Below are 13,704 nucleotides of genomic sequence, written 5' to 3' on the forward strand. Positions count from 1 at the left end.
TGACACCAGTTGTGGAGAGGGTTTGTGTTCTTACCAGTTGAGGTTCTTGGGCCTTGTATAAATTAGGGGGTGTCCCTGAGCATGCTGTGAGACAATTATGAAGTTATCCTATTATGATCTCCGGGTAACTTTTTTTTGTTTTTTTGTTTTGGGGGGATTTTTTTTGTTTTAATATTAAATTCAAATAATTTCAGACATAGCAATTATATTAGGTACTTTAATACAAATATAAAAAGCTTCTACATGGTTATGCCTCTCCTAATTATAAAATGTGTGCTCCTCTCTAGTTTAGGTTAAGAGGCCTGTCTACCCCAAGGACACACAGCACCTCATGGTCTGAAGTTCCCCTCAGCCAAAGTAGCCTCACAGGTTAATGAACTTTTAGTAGACATGTGAAGGAGTGACCATCTCAGTCTAGGTTTAAGCAGCAAGACAAGTATAAAGATATATTATATTCCAAATGAGCAAAACAGGAACACAGTCATAAACAAAATAGAGAAAATAAAGAGAAAATGATCTCTCCTAGTGGCTAAAACATTAGTATAGCAGACATTTATAACACCTGAATCAAAAACAAATATGACTGTATGTAAAAATTTATTTTCTTTGAAACATACATTTTCACCTTACTAATAATGATTGCCTCTGACTGGAAGATTGTTTTCTACTTCTTTAAAACTTTTTCAGGTTTTAAATAATGCACATGTAGTGTTTTCATAATCAAAAACACATATGTACTATTAAAATTCCACAGTGTAGATCCTCATATTTAAAAACAATTGACAGGAATAAAGTACAACATGTACAGCAGGAAAATAAGCAACAAGGGGAAAGTGAGCTTGTGATCATTTCCCGGCATCTCTGAAGAACTTCTCGACACGGCCTAATACTGCAGAGGCAAATACTGTAAGCATTTCCAGTATAGGGTCCAGAGCCCGGGAGAGTGAGGCTGTGTATGGAACTCGGGACCTCAGCACTGTCCCAGGCCTTTTCTCCAGCCGGTATCTGGGGTGCTGGATGGAACAGATCTGGGGAAGAGACTCCCCACTGCTTAACAAGAACATAAGAACTCCCTAAGGAGGCCATTGCTGCCGTAAGAAGAAAATTAGGGTAAAAATACGAATTGAAACAACAATGAAATGTCATTTTGCCCCATCCCATCAGATTGACAAAAAGTTTAATGATTGAAAATAATGAAGAAAAAAGAAAATAATGGGTGCTGGTGAGGACTTAAGGAAATCGGATTTCTTGTACAGTGCTGGCAGGAGTGTAAGTTGGTGTAGCCATTTGAGAGGGTAATTTGGATTACTGTACTCTTAATCCATTAACTACACACACACACGAGCACACACAACTCCACCATGTCAAGTGCAGAGTTGGCTCTTGCAAGAGTAATGTAAACAGTATTTTTCACTCAATCTGTGATATCAAGATCACAAAGATAAAGATTATGAAAGTTATATTGTGCACAACTGCTCATCTGCTGGAGTGAGGATCCCTAGTGATTACATGAGAGAGCTTTAGCTAACTGCCTTCTGAGAACAGGAGGTGGGTGGAGGAGGGAAGCCAATCAGCCAATTTTGTTATGCTCAGACTCATAATATTACAGTATCTCCCCTAGAGAAACACTCTCATCTAAGCACAAGGTTGCTCACGGGAGCACCGTTTGCAATGAAATGGAAACCACCTAAAAAGTAAGAGAGGGCTTCAATTCCGGTGGCTTCACACCATGAAGCAGTGAAAGGATGAGGCTGATGTCTATGTCCAGACCCGGGGGTGCCTCCCAGATACCTTATTAAACAAAAATTTTAAAAACAAGCTATAGATTAAGTACAACGGATACCACTCATATAGAAATTAAATATACGTATTCATCTCAATAAGTGTGCATAAATTACTTTTTATAGAAAAAGTGTCAGGGGCCACTTAACAATGGGGATACATTCTGAGAAATGCATTGTTAGGTGAACTTTTTATTGTGCAAACATCACCAAGTCACTGCCACGAACCTGAGGGTACACAGCCCACTACACCCCTCGGCCAGACAGCACAGCCCGCCGCTCGCAGGCCACGAGCGCCTGCAGCAGGCCGCTGCCCGGAACGGCGCAGCAACCCTGGGGCGCGCGAGGCTGCGGCCGCGGGGCACGCACAGGCGCTGTTGTTGCACAGCGAACATTCGGGAAGCGGAGGCTAAAGATAATTATAAAGTGTCCGGTAGATGCGTGAGCCAGTCATTGTTACCAGGCACCCGGGGCTGGGCGCCGCTGTGCCGGCGCCTCCCCACGCCCGGCGGCGCGGCAGGTCACCTCCAGCGCCAGGAATGCGTCGTTGTAGGACTCCGCTGTCGCTAGGTGACAGGGATTTTCCGGCTCCACCATCACTTTACCCGCCGCCCTCGTCCACGCAGTCTGTCCGGCCAGCGTGTCGCCGCAGCGGGCGGCTGTGTACACTGAGATGACAGCAGCGGCCACATCTGAGGTAGGGAATGGGAGGGGGTCAGAGGAGGCTTCACCTCAATCTGTGACGCTCAACTTGTAGAAGTTACAAGGAAAATGTGCTTGTGTACAGCAGGTCCTAGCACCATGCTTCATTCAGGGGGGTTTCATTGTAACGTTTCATGAGAAAAAACAACCAATTCCCAGCCAAAGCCACTGCCTGCGGAGCCTGCCCAGCTGCCAGGGGCTTCTCTGGGGACGCCGGTCTCAGCCCCTTCCCGGGGCTGCTCACCGAGGCCAGCGGCCTGTCGACGTTGTTCCTGGGTGTGGGTGGGGTGTGGGTGGGGTGTGGGTGGGGTGTGGTGTGGGTGTGGGTGGGGTGTGGGTGTGGGTGTGGGTGGGGTGTGGGTGGGGTGTGGGTGGGGTGTGGTGTGGGCGGGGTGTGGGCGGGGTGTGGGCGTGGGTGGGGTGTGGGCGGGGTGTGGGCGGGGTGTGGGCGGGGTGTGGGCGGGGTGTGGGCGGGGTGTGGGTGGGGTGTGGGTGTGGGCGGGGTGTGGGTGTGGGCGGGGTGTGGGTGGGGTGGGGTGTGGGTGTGGGCGGGGTGTGGGTGGGGTGGGGTGTGGGTGTGGGCGGGGTGTGGGTGTGGGCGGGGTGTGGGTGTGGGCGGGGTGTGGGTGGGGTGGGGTGTGGGTGGGGTGGGGTGTGGGCGTGGGCGGGGTGTGGGCGTGGGCGGGGTGTGGGCGGGGTGTGGGTGTGGGCGGGGTGTGGGCGGGGTGTGGGCGGGGTGTGGGCGGGGTGTGGGTGGGGTGTGGGTGTGGGCGGGGTGTGGGTGTGGGCGGGGTGTGGGTGGGGTGGGGTGTGGGTGTGGGCGGGGTGTGGGTGTGGGCGGGGTGTGGGCGGGGTGTGGGTGTGGGTGGGGTGTGGGCGTGGGCGGGGCGTGGGCGTGGGCGGGGTGTGGGCGGGGTGTGGGTGTGGGCGGGGTGTGGGCGGGGTGTGGGCGGGGTGTGGGCGGGGTGTGGGCGGGGTGTGGGCGGGGTGTGGGTGGGGTGTGGGCGGGGTGTGGGCGGGGTGTGGGCGGGGTGTGGGCGGGGTGTGGGCGGGGTGTGGGCGGGGTGTGGGCGGGGTGTGGGTGGGGTGGGGTGTGGCTGTGGGCGGGGTGTGGGTGTGGGCGGGGTGTGGGTGTGGGCGGGGTGTGGGCGGGGTGTGGGTGGGGTGTGGGCGTGGGCGGGGCGTGGGCGTGGGCGGGGTGTGGGCATGGGCGGGGTGTGGGCGGGGTGTGGGTGTGGGCGGGGTGTGGGCGGGGTGTGGGCGGGGTGTGGGTGGGGTGTGGGCGTGGGCGGGGCGTGGGCGTGGGCGGGGTGTGGGCATGGGCGGGGTGTGGGCGGGGTGTGGGTGTGGGCGGGGTGTGGGCGGGGTGTGGGCATGGGCGGGGTGTGGGTGGGGTGTGGGCATGGGCGGGGTGTGGGCGGGGTGTGGGTGTGGGCGGGGTGTGGGCGGGGTGGGGGTGTGGGCGGGGTGTGGGCGGGGTGTGGGTGTGGGCGGGGTGTGGGTGGGGTGGGGTGTGGGTGTGGGTGGGGTGTGGGTGTGGGTGTGGGTGTGGGTGGGGTGTGGGTGTGGGTGGGGTGTGGGTGTGGGTGTGGGTGGGGTGTGGGTGTGGGTGGGGTGTGGGTGTGGGTGGCCCGCGAGGGACGGGTGCCCTGTCCACAGTTGGGTCCCACCTGGTGCCCTGAGCTGCAGCGATAGGCTGTGGCCACCCACCATCCTGAACTGGACTAAATGTTTTGGGAAAGAATAATTTTACTTGATTTTATTAATCTTTTTAAAATGTATGTATAGCTCACATTTATTTTGGTGTTTAATATTAGAACTGTTTGGGGTCTTTGTTTAGAAGTTTGGGGATGTTTTCGTGACCAGAAATATGCCATAGGAACTTAACTCCTGTTTATGCCAATTAGTCTATAGTAAAACTGGTTTTGTTATGTGTCCTTTCACTTAAAGTTGCAGTTCCCAAGAACCTATCGATGACATTAAGTGAGGACTTTCAGTACTTCCTGGGGAATTAACATAAACAGTGTCTCTGAAAGAAGGGAGGTGTTGGGGGGCAGGCCCACGCCCACGTGCGCTGCACTCACCGAGCAAACTCCACGATGTATCAGGGTCTCCTTCCTCGGTCCTCCCCGAGGACTCCTTTAGCAGAGTTCCAACTCTTGCTCACCTGTTTTAATTTCCTTATAAATTCCTCCTGGTTATTCAGTAAAGAAGCCTTCATACCTCAAGGAAGAAAAGATGCGAGGGAGAGCAAGAGACGGAGCAGGAGAGAGGAGGGGGGAGAGGAGGAAGAGGAGGGTAAGAGGCACAAAAGGAGAGGGCACACCCACACGCACCCACACGGCCCCCTGGGCGCGTCCAGGGCTCCTCCCTAGGGTCCTGCCCTCCCACTGGACAGTGGAGCAAACTGGAGCAAGTGCTTCCATGAGCAGATGAGCGCCTTAGTGGGAAAGCCTGGGTAAGCTGTGGAGCTTCTGGTGCATAGCAGGAGGAAGGAACTATGCTTCTGACAGGGCTACTGGGAGCTGAGGCCTGAGGGCAGGTGCGGGCTCTTCGTTGGAATATGATCAATCCGTCTGATGGAGGCTGACCAAGTCCCCCCATCTGTTATTTGACAAAAAGGAGGGAAGGAGATTTCATCAGCGAACCTGAACCTGAGATCTGCAGAAATCCAGACGTGAGATTCGTGTGTTCCTTAGGTTATCTTTATCACTGGACTTTACATTGGCAGCACTTTCCTTTCCATTACCTCATGTGCTTCTCACAACAACTTGGTCAGGTTATCAGGGCAGATAATATTTGCATTTCCAGAGAAGAAATTAAGACTCAGGGAAGCTAAGTGACTTGCCAGGGACACTTAGGAGTAGAGCAGAGATTCAAACTCAGTTTCATGTGGTTACAAAGCCTGTGCTATTTTCACCGCACCTCTGTAGCTCACCATTGGCCACTCAATAATATGAGCAATGAATGCAGGTAGAGTGGGAAGGGAGAGCGTGGGGGGACAGGGGCGGGGGCTAAAAGGCCATAATGTCTGCACTGTCCCACGGCCAGTTCACCACACATCACTATCTACTGTGAGCTACTCCCTAGAAAGGACAGCAGACGCGGCTTCCTTTGTGGGAAAGTTCCCTGTCCATTCAACCTTGTGCAAAATCCAAAACCATCACTCTTGGATCTCCCTTAGCTGCTCTGAGGTACCATTCATGCCAGGCCATTGTCTCTCTCCTTGATCAAGTTTTCCCTCTTTCTGCAACTCTCCACTCCTCCAAACCCATGACACAGGGAAAGAGTTGTACTCCATATTTTTGGGGTACCTCTGAGCCCTTGGAGGATATTTGGAGATAATGTTCCATCCATGAATCATTTTTTCCCCAAGGTCCCCTTTTAGCGTCAGAAGCAGACTGTCCCTTAATCTTTGGGGGATCCAAATAGATTTTCCTTCTCCTTATGTGTGAAGTGAACTGCGACCACTTGGCTTAGGTGGCTTTGTTCCTGGCCAGCAAGAAAAGAAGGGATATCACGAGGAAAAAACATTTGGGCTGGTTTTCAGGAGCCCAGTGAAAAGTTTCATGATTTATGTTTTCAGATGCAGTCACATACCATCGAAGATGAAGAGAAGGAAGACAAGGAAGGTGAGGGGAGAGAAAAAGGGGAAGGGAGAAAAAAGAATTCCTTGTATATCAGAAAATGTTGACATTTTAAAAACAATGTATTTTTTCCGCCTGTGCAACACATCCAAATCAGGACCTATAAAAGTCAGCCTGGAGTCACGTTTCCGTAATGTCTCTGCTTCAATAATATGCTAAAGTAGTTATAAATCCTTTGTCTGAGAGAGGGGAAGGAAAGACAAATTTTTCATCCAGGCGACTTGGATAAGATAGGGAGCCAAATACCATAATGTCTTCATAAGCCCTTCAACAAGATTACTTGAGACTGGTTTTCACTGCCAAAGCAAAGCAGAGAGCTAAAGCAGTTTGCTGCATAAATTAGATGAACTTGGCCCAATGTCATCAAAAATTTGAGAATTTGGGGAGTTGGGGAAGTAGACTTTCCTTGCCTGGGGAGTAGCCTCTTCTGCTCCATTTATCACTGCATATCAAGTTCCTTTAAAAAGGAAAGTAAGCAGGTAGGGATGTAGCTTAGTGATATTTCTATTTTATTGTTCTACAAAATTAACACTGAGTATTAACTATATGAGACTACGTATGTCATCTCATTTAATTCTCATAACTCATCCACAGGGAAAAAGTAACCCTTATTTATTTATTTTTTAAAAAATATATCTCTATTGATTTTAGAGAGAGGAAGGGAGAGAGAGAGATAGAAACATCAATTATAAGAGAGTCATTGATCAGCTGCCTCCTGCACCCTCCCCCCCGACTGGGGATTGAGCCCGCAACCCGGGCCTGTGCCCTGACCGGGAATCGAACCATGATCTCCTGGATCACAGGTTGATGCTCAACCGCTGAGCCAGGCCAGCCAGGCAAAATAACCCTTATTTTTATTTGAGGGAATTGATGTTCCAGGAGAAATTTACTAAGCTACTCAAGATAATAGAGCCAGTGGTTGGCCAAAAAAAAAAAAAGTATTTGAACTCAATTCCCTCTCTCTCACACACACAGACACCGTTTTGTATTGTATGCATCAAAAAGGGAGCACATAAAAACTGCTGGGAAATCCATGTGATACAATATGATGAATATACTTTTACAATGGTTATGGGCAAGGAATTCGTGATGTGAGTTGTCATGAAATCATGTCATGTATTCAACCCATACATCCATGAAAAAGATTCCCATTTCACTCCGCTTTATAGGTGTATAAAATGGAGTGTAGCCCTGGCCAGTGTGGCTCAGTTGGTTAAACATCCTCTCATGCACAGAAAAGTCGCCGGTTCGATTCCCAGCCAGGGTTTCAGCTCCATCCCAAGTGGGGGTCGATGTTCCTCTCTCACATCAATGTTTCTCTCCCTCTCTCCCTTCCTCTCTCTTTCCCTCAAATCAATTTTTTTAAAAGCATATTTTTTATAAAATGGGGCGTATGTGACTTGGCTTAGGGCATCACTGGTCAAATGAGAACTCAGACCAAAAGTACCTGAGCTTTTAGGTCTCTGACCTTGTTTTAAACACATTATAGCTTATCGTTATAAAAGACAACCCCTCCCCCATCATGGATATTCTAGACTTAGACATCGTAGATCATAATTTTTGTTCACTATTTTCCCTACTGATCAGTAAATTCAACTTAAAACAGAGGAAGGGTGCTTCCTCAATGTAGTGTAGTAGTTAAGGGAATGACTGGATTTGAATTCCCGCTCTACCTCTTAATGGTCATGCGCCCAGAACAAGTTACGTAATCTCTCAGGCCTCCATTTCCTCCCGTGAAATGTGGGATAATAAACGTATCTACCTCATCAGTTTACTGTGAGGATAAATGAACACATTTAAATACCTTGGCCATGACTCCTGACACATTTTAGTTATCATTCGAGGCACACTCTGACAAAAGAAATCATATCAAGCTTTTCAAAAATTGGTCAGTGCTCATACCTTCTTAAAGCTTAGCAGAGAATTAAAATTATTCCTTCAGAAACCATAATCTCTCAGGAATAGTATGTCTGGAGTAAAGACAAAATTATAGAGTTGAAACTGAGGTTAATTTTTATATTCATCATTTCTTTCCGAAAATTCAACACATAAACCAACAATACAAAGTACAGTCGTAAAATAATGTCTCACAAAGTTATTACTTGAATCTGATTTATACTGGTCAGCAATTTTCCTCTTTCCAGTTCTGCTCTGTTAAATAGCTAGTCACCATCCTGTGTCTAAAAATATTATATAATTAGGGGTTAATATTACTGTATATAGCTTCTCCTTCCAAGAGCGGATAACAATGACTTTGTTCCTTCTATAATTTAATTAATAATAATTTTATTGGGCTTTAGTTATTAGGCAAAGTTAAGGAGAATATAATATACTTAACACTCTTACATCCTGTAAACATAAATTAAGGGAGGAATGAATTAAGAGAAGGGACTAAATGAATAAAAAATAATGTTAAGTGGCCTTTTGTACTGCTTTCACGGAAGCAAGAAATAAATGTTCAAGAATGAAACAAAGAACATTAGCGCCACCTGGAGGCAGGAGTCTACTTGACATGTGAGAGACGAATTATGGGAGAATATTGTTAGCACTGAAATGGGCTAGGGAGACCGTCTAGCCGTATGGTCCTGAATGGTAGGTAGCACTTCAAATGTGGCTAGTCCAAATTGAAATGTGCAGTAAGTGTAAAGCATACCAGATTTCAAAGACTTAATATGGAAAAAATAATGTAAAATATCTTATTCATAATTTTTACATTGATGACATTTAAAATAATATTTTTATTATGAGGTTAAATAAAATGTCATCACAATTAGTTTTAACTTTTTATTTTCACCTTTTCAATGTGCCTTCTAGAAATTTAAAATTACATGTGCAGCTCATATTATCTTTCTATGGGACAGTGCTGCTCTCGTCCTCGTCACGCACAGTGCGGGCCATGGACCAGCAGCGTGGTCATTCATTGCCTGAGAGCTTGTGAGAAATGCAGAATCTCAGGCCCCAATCCAACCGACTGAATGGGAATCTGCATTTTAACAAAATCCCCAGGTGACTGGTATGTATTAGTTTGAGACTTGCTGATGTAATCAAACCCAATCACCTCCTTTAACAAAGGAATACATGAAACCCAGAGTGATAACGTGGCTTTTTCGTGGTTATCTAGTTGGTAGCCCTAAAGCCTGATCCTCCAGTGGTCTTGAAACTTCCAAATACCCCACCTCCGCTGCAGACCCTTCCATCTCTTAGAGTAAAAATAAAACAGGCTGCTGCTTCACTAGCAAAAAACCCCACAGAACATATCACAGTAAACAAACAAGTAAATACTGTGACCTTAGGGATATTTATAACAGAATTCTAGGGTATTCTTTAGCACCTGCACAACTGACTCCACAAAAATGGAGAAAACCTGGGCTTTCTAAACTATTCCTACAAATGACCTCCTTTGATCGTGAAAAAAAAGGCCAGGGTTTGGAATCAATAATGTGCCAATCACTGAGTCAGTAAAAACCATTTAGAGACTGATTCCTTTAGGATAAGTTCAAAGGTGAAAGAAGGAATTTCAGTTTTGTAACTCAGTTCCTTGGGGCTGGGTCTCACTCATTCTTTGAATGTCCAGCTCCCCACAATATGTTTAGCACATAGAAGGCTGTGAGTAAGTGTGTTGAATGCACAGATTAGCTTCCGTAGATTAGGTTCTAAGCCTCAGGAAATGTTCCCTCCTTTACATTGTGTGGTAACAATGTAAAGAAATTCAGGAAAACAGTTAAGTTGAAACTATAGCTAAAATTAGTACTGCTTTTATGTTAAAATCTCTTTGGAATTAAGCACATTACTAAGAAAAAATCAAATAGATATTAACTTTGGTCATGAAACCATAATCCATTGACTAGAAAGAGGAGGTTCCAGGTAAATTAATACTGACAAATAATTCCAAGGAGCAAAAGCTATTAAAATAGTTTCACTCATTTTTGTAAAGATTTTTACTGAGACATTAATCAAGCCTAATCAATTTCCAGTATACTGTGCATATAGCCCAAATGTTTTCTCTCACAAAAGATCACTTTTTTGCATGCTAACTGGAAAATGTAGATTTAACTTAGGAAATGAATTTCTGTGTTATATGAATTGAATATACTAAGTAGACTAGGAAGCACATTATTGAAATGATTTTTTTAAATGATGTAAGTCATATAGGAAGGAAAGTTTTACTCCCACTCTCTTCCTTTCAATTGTCCTATTTCCTCATGTTTTATCCATTACTCATGCCAGGTTTTGTTATTAGCCTAAATAAAATAATAGAACATCAATCCTGCTTGTCATATGTAATAATGAACAATGACTGCTGCACATAATTATTGGAATGGTAATAATAAAAATAATAGGCCAAAATATTGACACACATATCATTAATTTGGCAATGACATTATGTACTGCCTTTCAACATTTCTTCTATTGATATCTTAAATAGATATGGAATGATTCATTCACTCATTCAACAATATTCGTTGAGCACCTATATGCCAGGCACTGACAAAGGTACTGGAAAAACAATAACCAATAAAACAATCCCTGCCCTCCTGGAACGTTTATTCTCATGGAAAAGGCAAACAATAAGCACTAAATGATGAAATATATGGTGCATAAGATTCTGATGAGTGATGTAGAGAACATTAAGGGGGGAAATACAGAGAGGGATACTATTTTATATAGGGTGATCTCTCTGAATTTTGAGTGGGAACCTGAAAAAAGCAAGGGAGGAGGCCATGTCAGTACCTGGGGGAGAGCTGTCTGGTCAAATGGAACAAAACTATACAGGCCCTAAGACAGGGGCATCTTGGCAGGTTGAAGAACAACACGAGGCCAGCGTGTGGGGAGCAAGACTAGGAAATGAAATCAGAGAGGTAGAAGGGCCGGACCAGATAGGACCATGTGTGACTCTGGGTGTGCCTCTGAGTAGAAGGAAAAGCCACTAGAGCTTTTAGCAGAGACACGACATGATCTGACTTAGTCTTTCAAAGGAATCACTCTAGCCGCTGTGGTGAAAGTAGCCCTTAGGCACCAAGGCAGAAGCAGATGTTAGAAGATTATTATAATAATCCAGGCAGGAAATGAAGGTGACTTGGACCAGGATAATCGTGGTGAAGATAATGAAATGGTATCAAATTTAGACATATTTTGAAGGTAAAAGCAGCAGAATTTTTAGGGGGATTAGATATGGTGTATGAGAAGACTTCAAGTTTTTCAAGCAATGGGGATACCAATTCCTGGCGAAACTGAGACATAAGTAGATTTGGTTGAGGGAGGAGGGAGGGAGGAAAGATCAGAGATTGCTTTTAGAGATGAATTTAAGATGGTTTTAAAATATTCATTCTTAAAAATTAGAGTAGGACAGAGTTGAAGGGAAAGGTTGAGGCTGGCATCCTTATTTCAGTCCCTGAGACATGAGGTCACCAAAGAAGCGAGTGGAAATGGAGCCAAGAGGAGTTTCGGGACTGAGACTTGGAATATCCAACATTGAAAGGGGCTGATTGTGGTTTAACTGTTCAAATGTTTAGCTTTGTCATCTCCCAACCAAACTGCTAGCACCCTGAGGCTATAGCCCAGTCTATGTATTCCTCACTGTACAGTTTGCCCATGGTGGGTGTTCTATAACTATTTGGTAAATGAGTGAATAAAGTCAGTACTGACTTAGTACCAAGCAATGTTTGGAGGGGTTACCAAGAAAAAGTATGAAAAGACCGTATCTGGCATCTTTTCCAGTCCCCATCACTCACTCCTTCTCATGGGAGAAAGAATGACTCACCCGCTGATGAATTTGGGAAAGGAAACAGACTGGGAGGCTCAGCAGATTCTGGGCTCTTGCTTTTTCAAGAGGATAGGTCTGAAGTTCTAAGTAAGATTGCCATAGGGGGCTAGGAGAGGAAGAGGGAAGTATAAATTACCCCCCCTCAAATCTCAGTGTGTTGTTATGTGGTCTTTTGTGACTGCTTTCTTTTACTTATACTATTTTCAAGGTTCAGCCAGATTGCAGCATGCATCAGTCCTTCATTCCTTCTCATGGCCAAATATTTTCTATTATAAAGATATACCACATTTTGTTTATAGACATTTGGATTGTATCTACCTTTGGTTATTATGAATAATAGTGCTATGATCCATGGTCAAGCTTTTGTGTGGACATATGTTTCCAGTTCTTGAGGTTATATACCTAAGAGTAAAAATGGTACCTTAATATTTAACTTTCTGAGGAAATTCCAGAGTATTTTTCAAGGTAGATGCTCCATTTTACATGAATGCTCCTCTAACAGACTGTAGCCTGGTTCTCCACTTTTGAGATAACCCAGTCCAGGAAGGATTTAAATATTTACCAGCTTTCTGTTCTACCACTGCCCTCTATAGGGGGCTTGTCAGAGAGCTGTGTATTCTGATTCAAATCCAACCAAAAAATTTGGGACAATTTTTCCCTCCAGCCCCAATCTTTCCTGTTTCCAGTACACACACACTCACCTGCCTCTCTTGTTTTGCAATTTTTGCCCAGGCCAGATAACTGCAAGAGTATCTCTCATCCAGAAAACTTGGTTCCTGCAATGCACTTATAAATATCTTGTCTGAAAGGATGTCCTAGAAAGGCCAGCTGCATTTCTGTGGGGCTAACCTAAGGACAAAGAAGAAACAATGAAGGGGTCACCCCTGCAGAAGAGATCCTTGGTTATAGGAAAAGGCCTCCTTGTCCTAGCTGGACTTCAAGCTTCACCATCCTTTACCACCCAGTCTCAAGAAGGTAAGCTCCAAAAAGAAAGCAGCGCTGTCCTATAAACCTCAGTGACTGTCATCTAATAGGCGTGCAGTAATAGTTTTTGGAATTGACATTTTAAAGGCTTTTTAAAAATTACCTGAGTTAAATTTTCATTTATTGTCATTGAAAATGAGTATTGTTCAAAATAGATAAGTCAAGATACAACACTGTCACTACATGGAGCTAAATATCAGAAGAAATAGCTGAGTTAAAAACTGCCTCTAGGGAATGGAACTCTAGTAGGGGGAGGGCTGATGTTTTTAAAATACAGTTTTCAATGCTTTCATTTTTGTTATTTGAAATTGCCTTGATGACTTTATACAGTACATGTTTAGATTATACACATTCCCAACAGCCTATTCATTTTGTGTCTGGCCTGCCTTTTTCACCCATATATACGCACATTTGTATTAACGTAGTTGTTTGCAATCACAGCTATGTGTTTTATAGTCAGCTTTCTCCAGTTCTCATAAAGGGCTTCCCGTGTTTCTTCATGATTATCATGTTAATGGCTGCAGGCCATCCCAACATATTCTAGTACCATAATTTGGCCAAACACCCTAACACGGAACATTCAGGGTAGTTTCCCGTTACCCACTGAAAAGGATGAGGCGATGAAGACTTGCAGGCACGTGGTCTGGTGAGTTTCGCGCAATAGAATCGTACCCTCGGGTTCCGTCTGGGCATCCCTGGGTCAGCTTAGGGACAGCAAGCGGCCACCGAACGCCAGAAAGACAGGGCCCCGGGACCCCGCGCGCCCGGCGGTCCCCCGGCCCTTCCGGGCGAGTCCCCGGAGGGCGGAGCGGGCCCCGCCTCGCGC

At 45.6% G+C, this 13,704-nt stretch overlaps 1 long non-coding RNA gene across 1 annotated transcript; it reads right to left on the reverse strand.

Moving 5' to 3' along the window:
• Positions 1–581: 581 nt before the first annotated feature.
• On the reverse strand, positions 582–13,683 carry LOC308555820. Its single transcript, XR_013998604.1, has 5 exons — positions 13,483–13,683; positions 12,596–12,743; positions 8,033–8,100; positions 4,568–5,087; positions 582–2,473 (listed from the first exon to the last, which is right to left on the reverse strand). It is a non-coding gene; the product is annotated as an uncharacterized lncRNA (long non-coding RNA).
• Between the last annotated feature and the right edge of the window lie 21 nt (positions 13,684–13,704).

This window comes from Miniopterus schreibersii (genome assembly GCF_964146895.1).
Source record: "Miniopterus schreibersii genome assembly, chromosome: 1".
Classification (NCBI taxonomy): Eukaryota; Metazoa; Chordata; class Mammalia; order Chiroptera; family Miniopteridae; genus Miniopterus; species Miniopterus schreibersii.